The following is a 14404-nucleotide window of genomic DNA, read 5'->3' as shown; positions in this document are numbered from 1 at the left end:
TTGTGCATGGAAATGGTTTCAGAAGAGTGACAATACCCAGCTGGCAGCAGAGTTTTGTTTGGGCATAAGGACAAATTTAGGCAGTATGATATACTCTGGTCTGTTCTTGTCTGTTGCGGCTTCACTTTGTGACTTTCTCTGATAAAACAGATTATACTCTCACAATAGTGCAACTTCATTGGCGTAGAGATACCCTATTGTCAAAAAATATTTGTCACACCTTGTTGTCTGTAAATTTAAGCAATGCCTATCTGTGTTGCCCCCCAAAATTGCCTTGGGTATCTACAAGCTAAGAGTTAAGAAATATCAACTGGGCAGAAAGGCTGCTGAATACTGTTTGCTTTGGTCATGGTCACCGTTGAAAGCTGGCAAGAGGAAAAAAAGGGAAGGCCATATGAAGAATTTTGCAGAACAGAGCAGCTTGTCTATAAGTTTGAGGAACATCCTCTATTAATTGGAATTTTATCTCAAAACAGCCACCTACAATAAGAAATAAGAATGCTTTCAGATAGAAGAAAAAAGGTTGTGGTTGAGGATGGGAAATATCCAGGTATATTACTGGAAAGAAACATAAGGCCCCTATTCTCTCCCTCTCTTTGTCACTCACACACTCACCTATGCACATACAGCTCAGAGTGTGTGGTCTTGTTTACTGCAGGGCGAGAGTGCGACCACATGGGGAGGTGATGGTGTTGAACTGAGCTGGGCCCTGAGCCAAAGCTAAAGTGACACAGTAAAGAGAGCATTTGACCCCACAGTCTGTCTGCACTGGTGTCAAGGGAGTTTGGATGTATATTTGCATGTGTGCGTGTGTGCGCGCGTGCATGTGCGTGTGTGTGTGTACAGTGCATTCAGAATGTATTCAGACCCCTTCATTTTTTCAGTTTGTTATTTTAAAGCCTAATGCTAAAATCGTTTAAATTCATTTTTCTCTCATCAATCTACACTCAGTACCCCATGATGACAAAGAGAAAACAGAAAAGAGAAAAGTGAAAATTTTAGATATTTTTGCAAATTTATTAAAAAGGAAAACTGAATTATCATTTTGAAATACAGTAAGTATTCAGACCCTTTACTCAGTACTTAGTTGAAGCACATTTGGCAGCAATTACAGCCTCGAGTCTCCTTGGGTGCGACAAGCTTTGCACACCTTGATTTGGGGATTCATTTTTTCTGCCATTTTTCTCTGCAGATCCTTTCAAGCTCTGTCTGGTTGGATGGGGACAGCTGGTGGACAGCCATTCAGGTCTCTCCAGAGATCTTCAATTGGGTTCAAGTCAGGGCTCTGGCTGGGCCACTCAAGGACATTCACAGAGTTGTCCCTAAGCCACTCCTGCATTGTTTTGACTGTGTGCTTAGGGTCATTGTACCATTGGAAGATGAACCTTGGGCCCAGTCTGAGGTCCTGGATGCTCTGAATTAGGTTTTCATTGAGGATATCTCTGTACTTTGCTTTGTTCATCTTTCCCTCAACCCTGACCAGTCTCCCTGTCCCTGCTGCTGAAAAACAGCCCTATAGCATGACACTGCCCCAAGCATGCTTCATGGTTGGGACGGTATTGGGCAGATGATGAGCAGTGCTTGGTTTCCTCCAGACATGACACCTAGAGTTGAGGCCAAACAGTTCAATCTTGGTTTCATCAGACCAGAGAATCTTGTTTTTCACAGTCTGAGAGTCCTTTATGTGCTTTTTTGCAGTCCAGGCGATTTTTCATGTGTCTTCCACTGTGGAGAGGCTTCGGTCTGCCATAAAGCCCAGATCGGTGGAGTGATGCAGTGATGGATTCTCCCATCTCCAAACAGGGACTCTAGAGCTCAGCCAGAATGACCACCAGGTTCTTGGTCACCTCTCTTACCAAAACCCTGCTTCCCTGATTGCTTAGTTTTGCCAAGCAGCCAGATCTAGGAAGATTCCTGTTTGTTACAAACTTCCATTTAACCTCGACCTCATGGTTTGGTTTTTGCTCTGAAATGCATTGTCAACTGTGAGACCTTATATAGACAGCTGTGTGCCTTTCCAAATCTTGTTCAATCAGTTGAATTTACCACAGATGGACTCCAATCAACTTGTAGAAACATCTCAAATATGATCAAGAGAAATGGGACGCAACTGTGCTAAATTTCAGGATTCATAGCAAAGGGTCTGAATACTTATGTTGATGTGATTTTAATAAATTTGCAAAAAATTCTAAAATTGTGTCTTCGCTTTATCATTGTGGGGCATTGAGTTTAGATTGATTAGGGAAACAATGAATTTAAATGATTTTAGCATAAGGCTGCAACATAAAATGTGAAAAAAGTGAAGGGGTCTAATTACTTTCTGAATGCACTGTACATACTAGTTGTGCTATTGTCTTGTCTTGCATAGTTGTGTCAGAGTCTGGAAAAATATGTGTGTGAATGTTTGGTTTAGAGCATGTGTATGATGGAAAGTATGAACATGTGGGATGAGACTGAGTCTGTGGACATATGTGTCTTTGTATTTGTAATTTGTTTAGGAAACAAAATGTGTGTGTGTGTGTGTGTGTGTGTGTGTGTGTGTGTGTGTGTGGGTGTGTGTGCGCATGCGTGTGTGTGTGTGTGTGTGTGTGACCTGTTGTCTTGCCCTGTCTTGCCCTCAGAGGCCATCACCCAGGTACATAACAACACACAAGCAGGTAAGGTCTGTCTATGACTTCTCTGTCTAGCTGCTACTCATAAAATTCCACAATCTTCTGGCTTCTGACATTCTCCTCCCTCAGTTTCCCTCCCTAAACTCTCTCCCACTGGTCTCTATGTATGTATGAGCAGTGGTAGAAACCGGTCTGTTTTACCAGATTAAGCCAGATTGCCACAGGGGAATTGAGGGGCAGAATGAGTAATGAGATCCAAGTAGTGTAGCTGCAGGGGCAGATGAGGAGAGCAACAGATGCCAGGGAGAGCAACATATGTCACAGGGTTCAGTCTCTCAACCTTGGAGTTGGAACCCCCACTGTGTTGTCTGATGCAGACAGGGTCACAGTTAATTCTGAGACTGATCTATAGAAAGTTAAAGTTGGAGTGCGGGACTTTTACATATAAATGAACATCCATTACATTCAAGCCCTTGCCAAATGAGTTCACAAAATGCTGATCAAGCCTATCAGCGCCAGATATAATCTCTCTGTATTTCACAGTGTACCAGAGTAAATATTCAGACCCTGGCGACATTTCCATGCTGGCGCTTCATAAGCGATGCACTTTACATCAACAAGGAAGTTTGGTAGAGCTGCAGAGCGGAACAGCCGTAGCAACAGAGACGATGGAAGCTACAGCAAATAGGAGTGTGGCAGAAAAACCTAAGAAGGAAAATAAGGCATTTGAAAGAGAAGACAAACACAGATTACCACTGGTGTGGCTTTTATTGACTGAGGTCAGAGACGGATGTTGCCTTACTGCTCTTGGAACGATTTGTATTCGTCAAATATTTGGATTAGCCTCTGTAGCTATTACATTTACTCTACCTAAATAATAGATTATTGTCTTGGAGTTGTGGAACTCTCTCTGCATTCGACAGTGTTTGTTTAATTATGCTCACTGCCAGAAGGGAAAGACAAAAGTTCTGCACTCCCGGTTTGATGAATTCAAAATTAAAATAAACAGGTTGGAATTTTTTTACAGTCTGTTAAGATCTTACTGGGTAAACCTCAAACCTCGAACACCCCTTCTGATGTTTTTTAACGCTGTTACTATGATTGCTATGTTGAGCGAGAAGTAGACAAGCGAGTAGGAAGACCCTCTTATTGTCAAAGTAAAACGTATCTTGCAGGGAACAAAACTTATCAACTAGAGTTAACAGTCTCTTTAGGTGTGTCGGTCAGTTTCCCATATTCTGCTGTGTTGTGGTCATGGAGAAGCTCCTGCAGGAGTTAAGAGTGTAGCTGAAGCTGACCGATAGTTGTTGAATGAAGGAACAGAGTTACTAATTCACTCTTCCACAACAACAACTGCATTTGAATAAACATCTAAGCTGCATTTCTCTGATATATTTATTGTGCTTGTCAAGTTGTCTAATTATGAGAGAACTGGAATCACCTGTAAAGGTACCCCACAGCCTGCAGCATGACACTGGAGCACAGGCACAAATTAAATGGCTAAAAATACACAAAATCAAACCCTAGGTGAATTAATTAAATATTCTTGCTTTTGCTCGTTTGTGTGTGCGCACTTGAGTACCTGTATGTCTGTCTGGCATGGGTGTCTGCTTTGTCAACTCTGCTTTGATGTCAAGGAGACAGTCGATAGTTGAGCTTTGGGTAAGTGTGTGTGTGTGTTTGTTTACCTCTTTTTGGAAAGAGGGAGAATGAATGTGGATGAGATCTGGATGTGTGTGGAGAAAGTGTGTGATAATACGTATCCTTTTTCTCCCCTTAAGCATGCCGGTATCTATCTCTCTGCACAGCAGCCTGTGAAACAATGAGTCATTAACACCGCCCAGTGTCAAATGCCACAAAGTTCAGTAAATAACATCACGCACCCTTATTCCAATACATAAGCACAGACACAGACACACACACACACACACACACACACACACACACACACACACACACACACACACACCAGTTTTGATCTCCCAGAGTTGATAGTGCCACAATGTTCAAAGCAGTTCAAGCAACAATAGTTCAAAGCTTTGCTGACAAGCACAGATGACCAACTCTCACCAGTATGTGTCAGTGTGGCAGTGTGGTTCTTCAGAGGTTAGCAGGCTTGGGTGTGCACAGCTAAAGATCATCTTTGAGCTGCTATTAGACTCTGGAGACTCTGATGCCTCCTCACAGAATCACAACATAACGATTACCCATTCAACCTACCCATTCTTATCTTCTTATTTTCCCTTTAAACCCCCTGGAAGGCTCTGAAGGTCAGACTGCTCTGTTTATATAAATGGTATATATTAATTCTAAGAGAAAAACAATAAAGCAAACAGTTGCTTTGGATCATCAGGTCCTCATGATGAATTCCAGCAGTCTACCACTACAGAGAGCGTCACAGCCTGTCTGGTAATTTGTCACTGCAGCTCACTGTGGGGGTCATCAGAGAGCAAAGAGCTATCAGATATATAGTCTTCAGCTTGGCCTTTTCTGCCTTTCTAGGTTTCAATAGCCCCACCATCAGGCCATTGATTGGACTCATGTGATTCCGATTACAAGTCAATGTGGGTGGCCAGGCGCAAAATGCTGGGGAGTGAATCTCTCTGTTTTTAATAGCCTATAAGACTGTCCAATCACTTCTCCATAAACGAGTGACACAATAAACAACGCCCAGAAAGGATCGGCGAGACCAGTGGCCACTTAACTGGGTACCACTGCATGCTAGTTGAGAAGTACTGTATTTGTCACTACCTATTCCTTCACAAGTGCAAAAGCCAGTTGGTTAGCCATGGATCATAATCCTTCATATATGCCTTGACAGTGCTTTGTAGCTTTTGAATAAATGGGGGCTATTTCTATTGGGAAGGAGAATGTTAAGTGGTGAGACGGTGGAGAGGGATGAAGAGAGTTTCCTGCTGTGTCTTATCTGAAGTGCACTGCAGGAATCACCCTCTTCTCTCTCTGAGAGCTACTAAAGGATGAAGAGGAGGAGAGACATACTGTAGAGTATATATAGAGAGATAGAGAAATACAGATTTAAAGGAAGGGCAAACTGTGTTTTTGGGAGACTATTCACACGTCATGTTTTGTTAAAAGCCTAACTGAGAATGAATTCAAATTTGGCCATCAGTGATACCTTATCATAATGATGCAATACATGTACATTTAACAAAAAAATACTTAATTTATCTAAGTATTCAGACCCTTGGCTATTACACTACCGGTGGATTTTTGTTTATGATCCTCTTATTTCATCATTATTGAAATGTGTCTAGAAAATGATTAAAGGCTATGTGTGAGAAATTCAGTAGACTAGACATGAATTGTAGGCACACACCAGTGTAAACAATGTCCCAAAGTTCACAGTATATACAGAAATAGAGTGAGAAAAACATGAAAGCCCTGTAGTCCAAGGGCCGTATTTTGGTGAACCTGTCAGCTGTGTCCTGCCCTGTGCTCCGGGGCCGTGCCAAGTGCATTTTTGTGTCCAGGCGCACATGGTGCACCTGCGACGTGTGATCAGAGAGAATACATTGTCATACATTATAGGTGGGCATGTTAGAGGTTGTGACAATCATGGCCAATTACATTCATTACTTTTATCCCCTTTAAACACAGGACTCTCACCGTCTTGATGCATTGACAGTTTAGGAGTCCCAAGAGCTTTTCTCAGAGGAAACTTATTGTCATCTGGGACGTCAAAATAAGAATACAGCAGTTCAAATATAGTGCGAGGAGCAGATGATGTCTCTTAAGTTGAATTTACTTTGAACATCTTGAAGAAATTATGATCATCATGTTTTCCATGCGTAATAGTGCGCTGTTTTTTTTTAATCATACAATGATCCATAAACATCTGCTGTTAAATACCACCTTAGTACCATATGTATAGTGAAGTTAGAATTAAAAATGTTGTCTGGTTTTATCATATTGTATTTCTTGATTTCTGAAATTATTTTTATTGTTTAATTCAGTCTAGATTTACACGTTTTACATGGAAAATGATTGCTGACAATCTAGTTAAGAAATAGTTGCCTCCTTTATCTTCATATTGCAACATAATTTGGATCCTGTTATGATCCACAAATAAATTAGGATTTTTTAAAAGTAACACTGCTGTTGATTAACTGTTGCCCTGGCTACCCAGTGTTTTGGATGGACACACAGGGGGAAGGGGAAGGAACAGAAAGGCCTGAAAGATTTATTTAGGGAGACAAAAGTTTCAATTAATCCACAATATTATTTCATGGGACTATGTAAACTGTACAATGTGTCAGTATCCGGCAGCATGTGTTGATTTTCAGTAGGAACTGTATAATACTTAATCATAATGACAAGTTTAATGTACACATAAGCACTGAGGTTTCTGTGGCAGTCGAGGAAATAATCTCAGTGCGTTGCAGGAAAATACTGGTTCACTTTTGTTCCACTGTGTTTTGCGCTGTGCAGCGGCACAAAAACAGAGCCCGAAGGAACTCTCAGTAGATGTTGAAAACAGAATTCTGTTAAGGCCTAGATCCATGGAAGAAGGTAAGCAACTGCTAAATTAATAAACATTCTGAGGAGGAAAGTGGGCATAACTGTGAAAGGGAGAGAGTGTAGGAACACCATAATTCTTCAAAGAGCCGGCCCTTCAGCCAAACTCAGTAAATGGGCAAGAAGGGCATCGGTCAGTCAAGTGACCTCTCCCAGTGGCCACTCCAGCAGACCATCTGAGTTCCTCTGCAGAGATCACAGAGCCCATCAAAGGGACGTTTATCTCTGCAGCAATTAAACAACTGGAGACAACTGAAGACCAATAAGGCAGTCAGTCCTAATTGACAGAGCTTGATGGATTAGCAGAATGAGGGACACTAAAGAGATATCTAGGAAGACCAACGAATTGCTGTCAATGTTGGTTCTACAAAGTAATAAATGGTCTGAATGCTTACTGTATTTCCTATAGAGGTGATATTTTGGCTGTCCATTTTAACTTTGTCATGATAGGATAATGTGGGTAGTTTGACTGTGTGGAAGTAACACTAAAAATAAAAACAGTGAAGGAGTCTGATAACTTTCCAAACCTTTGCAGGCACAAAAGGAGGAGCAAGAGTGTCAGAAATGGGAGAGAAAATGACAGACTACAAGTTGCAAGGAGATTGAGAAAAAGACTGAGAGGAAGACAGACAGTGAGAGAGGAGAGAGATCACAGTTACGAGCATATGAATGTGAAAGCCTGTCACTAACAGCCACGAGACATCTCTAATAAAGAGGGGACTCCCTATTCGCTTTTAAGTGTGTCTATGCTGTATAATATGGTGGGGTTTACACGGCTGCCTTTACTGCCTGGGTTGAAGGCAGCAGCTGAGCGTTTGTCTCCTGTGGGCCAAATTTCAGGTTCAATATGACAAGGAGACTTCTGTGGTCCTGGAGAGTATATGCTGTCCAGACCTTAGGACTACATGGCCCAGCTTCTCTCTGGGACCATGAGGCATGACAGGGGCTAGAGTCCACTGAGGGCTGGAGCTCGAGGTGTAATGGATTCTAGTAGTTAAACATCAGCTCTCTCCTCTGGGGAGTTCTTGAAAGAGTAGCTGCCAGAGTGTACGATGATGCTCTGTCCAACAACGACTTAGTTTAATTTATTTATATATATATGTCTCTCTAGTGATGGAAGAACTTAAGCCAAATTCACTCAGAATGCAGTGTGGAGGCAAATTATCCTCTTCAGGTGCACAAGCTAAAAGCCCCAAATTAGTGTATGAATTGTTCAAAAAATTATGCAAATAACCCAAACACAACTCTTACAAGCGAGAAGTAAGTACAGTGCTACTGGAGGCATAATGAGAGAAAACAGCAGGATATAAAAATAGAAATTTTGTGCATTCTACATAACATTTTTCTCCAAAAGAATAGTCATTATCAGCCCAAATGTGAAAGATCAAGGAGTTATAAGGAAATTATACACATCTTGCAGTGGTAGCATGTCACTGTTACTCATTAAAAAGCAGACTACAAAAGTAATACCTGCACTCTGCACTTTCCCTTCTCTCTAAGGAAATGGAGATTGGTCTCCATCAACTATGGAATTTATGCCATAATCCTTGTATTATTTGAACAGCGTGGAAAATAAACACTGTTCCATTACAGCTCGTTAGTATTCTTCTATTGATATGCTAAGTGCATATAACTGGTAGATCCGCTCATTACCATTTCTGAAAATCAAACTCTGACTAAGTTAATTCATTACCCAAAATGACCTGAAGCAGCCCTCAGTACTATTCCATGTTAGCATGCCTATCTATACTGAAGTATTTTTCATTTACTTATCTATATTTATAACAACCCAGACACCACAAAGATGTCTGACTTGTCATGAATTCAACCTGAGATTTTGAGTTGTCATGTATTCAACCTGAGAGTTTCGAGCCAAATGGTCTGAAGTTCAGTGATGATAAGCAAAAAGATGCTGCTCTGCTAAATACTGTAATGTTTTATTGATTGGGTGTGCAGAGGTTTGAGCTTATTTATTGAAATTGCAAATGAAACATTTTTAGGCGGCAAAAGCATAAATGTTAGCAGAGGAGTTTTAGTCGTTTAGTTATGCTGCTTCAAATCTTGCCTACAAATATGAGGATATGGGCCTGAATGAACCACACTTGCCCCCTTAAAACTTCTCTATAACTGATCTTTAGCTGTCTCAGTTCTCAGGCTTGAATGTGTATGTTTGTGTTTATGTGACCGTGGGAATGTTGTCCAAGTATCTCACCTGAATAACAAACTGCCGCCACATTTCCACCTGTTATCCAAAATTCCATCATGTCAAAGTATACTCCATAACTGATGAAAATTTTGATGAGAGGTATCTCCCATAGTAAGGTTCTGTATGTCAACCTGACCTGAATTCTCATAATTTTTTCTTTAGTAGAAAGAGTGTGAAAAATATCCACAGGGATTCATCCTAACAGACAAAAGCCAGAGCAATTTGCAAACTTTGGGCAGTGGTTTAGATGATGTTGTAACTGTCCACCTTTCAAAAAATACTGAATCAGACAGATGGATTGTGAGACTTACTATCTAACTGACTGACCGACTGGCTGACTGATCAACTGACCCACTAACTGGAATTGCTATGCTTAGGCCCTGCTACTATTAAGCCCAAAATCCAAGTATATTCTGCCCTGACCCCCACTGATTCAATAAGAAAAAGCAGTCAAAAGTCAGTCTTTGGCATGATATTTCTGCTATTTGAAGTCATATTGACATTTTGTCCTACCTGATAAAGGCCATGGCGAACCCACGGACTTTTGAGTACAATGCTCTACTCTTATTTTGTCAGAAATGTTTAAGACATGGTGATTTGCAGGGGCAGTGCTGGGGCTTTGGCTCCCTGCTGCTCACAGCTCCAGAGGCCCAGCTGTTCACTACAATAGAGCCATGATTACACCTACACTGCTCGCAAGGTTCTCAGTTCCTCCCCGGCTGTCTGCTCTTCGCTTCCAACCCAGCAGGCATGTGATTGTACCAGCTCTGATCACCCTTTCACTTCCTGCCTCTCGCAACCTCCGTCCCTCCATCACTGCCTCCCACATGTGGTGCGCCTTGTCACACTTCCACTGGCATTATTCTGACCTATGTGAGGGAATGTATTGCAAATGAGGGGAAAGTGAAGAGAAATAATTAAGTGAGAAGTAAAGGGGGAGACAGATATTAACTTAAAAGGGTTCAGTCATGGCAAGGCTAAATGTTTCTGTTTTTTGATTAGCTAGCAAAGAAACAGCATTTTGCATTGCCTTTGTGGCATTTCTCATTTCCACCTAATTTTTGTATGTTACCTTGTTGTGTATTATCACTTATGTGTGTTACATGAAGGGCAAAAAGAATATAAAGAGCTGACAACAGCTCTTTATAATAAGTTAATAGCCAATATCAAGACCATACTATTGACAAGACTTTCCCATGATGATCATGTCATGGAGTTGAAACTAAAGTATATGCAGTAGCTCAGGAATCTGAAATAAACTATCATTACTAAACTGAAAATTGCTTTTTGTGTTGTATAGCAGTCTAGCAAATTTTTAACATACCAATAAAATATTTTTTAATATTTTATTATATATTATTATATTAATATTTTGTATTCATCTATAATATCTAGATGGGAAACAAACTACCAAGTAATCTTTCCATTGTCTCTCACAGATTGCATGTTGTTTTAGTTGGTTAAGATTGTGGTACTAAATGACACACAGTATAGTGGGGAATCAGAATATTGAATTTTACCTGAAAGAAAGGGCTGTATCAAGTGTGCTCTCAGAATTGTAATAGCTATAGACATGCTGTAATTCAAATTTCATCTAGAAACAAGTAATTTATTTCCACTTATGACAGTCCTGTACCGATTATAGTTGACAATGTTTCTTAGTGCTCCAAAAGTTTCCCAAATTCCCAATTCTGTATGGCTAGCCATACTGATGTGACCTTGGGGGGAAATAAACCCTTAACCTAAATATAACCATAACCCTGTGCACAGCTGAGGTGACCCTCTTTTTAAGGTTCAAGCAAGTGCTTTCACTGATCCTTTGAAAAAAGTTGGTCACAAATTTACTCCAGGATAACCTGAATGGATCAATATACAGTTCATGTTCATGAAATATATTGGCTACACAACTACTTGATTTATATATAACAGACCCTAGTATATACATAGGTGATCATTTCACATGGTGCAGCTTTGGTAGAGATGCTGAAGCAGGTGAATCATGAGAACGCTTAATCAGTCATAGAGGTGACACACAAAGCCATATTTCACATTTGAAATTAGCTTATCAATAATTCACTGGTATTGAAACAAGACTGAGCGTCCTTCATCTGCAAGGCACCAACAGTAAATGGGGAAAATTATACAAAAATGATTTATACTCTGCTGAAAAGTCAGAATGTGGTTTAGCTTACTTTGAAACAGTCTGAATTCTCCAAATAAACTTGCATATAGTGTTTGTGGAATCTGTAGTTTTGGCTGCGTTCTGCGTGTGTACCGTGTAAGGACAGGGGCTTTAGGATATGCCAAAGATTGCCAGATGTGTCAAATTGTTGAGCTGTTCAGTTGTTCTTTCCAAAAGGTGTCCAACAGATTATAGAGGAACCAGGAAACACCCTCAAAGGAATTGGATTCACAAAGACTCCACCTTCAGAACTGTGTTTGCGAACGCGCACACACACAGGCTTGTTCTACTACATTCGTGGGGCCCTGTCATTGACATAATCATTCTCTAGCCCCTTACCCTAACCATCACAACAGAATGCCTAACCCTGACCCTTACCCCAACCTAAACCTAACTCCAACCTGAACCTTAAAACTAAGTCTTAACCCTAATACTGCCATTTAAACATGTGGAGTCAGCATATTGGTTCCCACAAAGCTGTTGGACCCCACAAGTATAGTGGGCTCCCAGTTTTAAGACCCCACAAATACAGTAAAACAAGCCTAAAATAAGACACCTCATGGAATAGGTTTCCTGATGCAGCCATGTCCAACCATGGTAAAATGAGCCCTCAGGCCCAAGGAAAGTAGTAACAACTTTAAATGATATGTCATGGCAATTGCATCCAAATGATGTGTCTGTCATTACAATTCCACTCATGGCAACTGTTGTATCAGGGGTTGTACAGGGCTACAGTCCTCTTGTATCTACCTGTGATATCGCAATGGACACTATGAGGCTGACGAGGAGGAATGAAATGCACATCGTAAGGCTCTCCAATCTTAGCAGCCTCAGTGATAAAGCCTTGGTGGCTGATGCCATCATTGCAAACCTGATTGTTGAGTTGTATCTTGAGCTCAGTTTGAGCTAAGACAGGCTACCTGAGTGACAACATGCAATCTGTTGATAGGTGTGCTTATCAGTAGTTTAACTCCAATTGCAGGAATGATGCATTCTTGGAAGAAAGATTGCTCTTAGGGAGCTTTGCTGTGAAACTGTCGGGTAGCAGGTAGGCCAAGCATAGTGTGACTCAATACTAGGACAAACCAGCCATAATTTAGCAAGTTAACTGTTAATCTATTCATGTATCTTTTGTTTATCTATACTTCTCTGTGATTAATAGCTAAGCTACGTACAAGAACAAGCGGTGGAGTTTATGGTTCTTTACATCATGCAGTGCCTTTTTCATTGCTTCTATCTAACTTTGGACAAAAAAATCTGGTTAATACAATGTGGTCACATGAAATTTCTTGACTTTACTAGTTGACAAAGACTCTGCTTCATTGAGATAATTCTATGAAACTCTGGTATAATATTGCATTTCTGAATCTCTGTCCCAGACAGCCCTGGTAAAAGCAAAATCAGTAGTGCTGCAGCAGGAGCATAGGTCACAAAAAGCCACCCAGTTCTCCAAACTGCCATTTTTATTTTCTCTTCTTCCCTCAAACTGTTGGGGATTTCTGTTCTGACATAGGCAGCACCAGGGAGGGGCTTGGGGATGCCCCCAGAAATTTCTGTAGTCTATTTATAATTTAAATTTTTAATGTGTAAATACTATAATTCACCATTTGAAAAGTTGATTAATACATTAATAAACCAAAATGATTATTTTTAGACTAAAAAACAAAGCCAACACAAGTGATCTGATTTGGCCCATGGGAGCACCTTTGGAGCTGAACTTTTGACCTTACTTTCACTTCCTGATAGTGAAGTTTTTTTTGGTAACTTAGCTTCAGTGTAGTGGGTGTATCATAATTAATTGTTTTTTACTTAAACAAATGGAAATAAATTCGAAAGCAAGCAGAAGGTCTGTGTGTGAACACAGGAACTGCAACACAGACTCTAATATGTGAGAGAAGGTGGACCAAAATAACTCGACATCTGAAAGGTTTTTTTTTTTGGAGGCCCCAATAGAAAGGGCCCCCCTTAACAGCATGGATGACCTGAAAACACAGTCTTTCTATCCTGTTATAGACAAGTTGTTAATGAAGATGAAACAGCGTTTTTCAACTGAGGCAAATGATGTACTGAGTGGTTTCCTAGCCCTAAGCCCCAAACACACATCTTTTCTAGACAAACACATACTGCCCATGGCCCGTCATTATGGAATCAGTGTGGAAAACTTGTCTGCAGCGCTCCACAAGGCTCGCTGGCTGATGCAGAGAAAACTATCACCAGCACTCAGGAGTTCCTATTCCTTATTAGGCTGTACAAAGATGCATTTATAGACTTACAAACTAATATGCAACACTGAGAGAAAAGGGGCCCTGGACAGTGACAAAATCATTGATGACTTTGCACTCAACCACTACAGCAGATCAATTTTTTTATGAAGATGTCCAATGGTAAGTGCATGAATTTTTTCCTCTGTTGCCTATTAAAAATTTAATGCGTTTGGTGGTTGAACACAAATTCTGATTCCTTACATTTTTCTATATGCAATGCTCATTCAGCATTAGGTCTATGGAACAGAATACTGTTGATTTATTAGTCGAGGTGTTGGTAATTGGCAGCATGAGTTTGTGATCTCACAATCTGAGGCTGAAATGTGCACAAACCTGTGTCTGTTGCTTGCTGCTTGTGTGCAAGCCCTGTCCATGCCATAATTGTGTGAAATTTTATATTCAGAGGTGTGTTTAGGTAAGCAGGCTTGTGAACCTTACATTTAAATCCCTTGAGCTGAATATCTCGCCTTGCATTTAACATAGCATGACATTTTAACTGTCGCAGAGTGGGTACTGCATATGTGCGTGTGTGTGCCCGCACGTGTGTGTACATGGTCGCTGGTGTTGCAGTACAAATTAAAGTGTGGCAACCAGCACATTAATG

The 14404-nt window shown here is 40.7% G+C and overlaps 1 protein-coding gene across 6 annotated transcripts in view; it reads right to left on the bottom strand.

Annotated features, from left to right (window-relative positions):
- cdh23 (cadherin-related 23) overlaps positions 1-14404 on the bottom strand; it is a 178457-nt gene that overhangs the window by 98923 nt on the left and 65130 nt on the right. The gene's annotated exons all lie outside the window — the stretch shown is intronic.

Source organism: Xiphias gladius, chromosome 11, assembly GCF_016859285.1.
Source record: "Xiphias gladius isolate SHS-SW01 ecotype Sanya breed wild chromosome 11, ASM1685928v1, whole genome shotgun sequence".
Taxonomy (NCBI): Eukaryota; Metazoa; Chordata; class Actinopteri; order Istiophoriformes; family Xiphiidae; genus Xiphias; species Xiphias gladius.
Note: the sequence above shows the minus strand (reverse complement) of the source record. Positions and strands in the feature narration are given on the sequence as shown.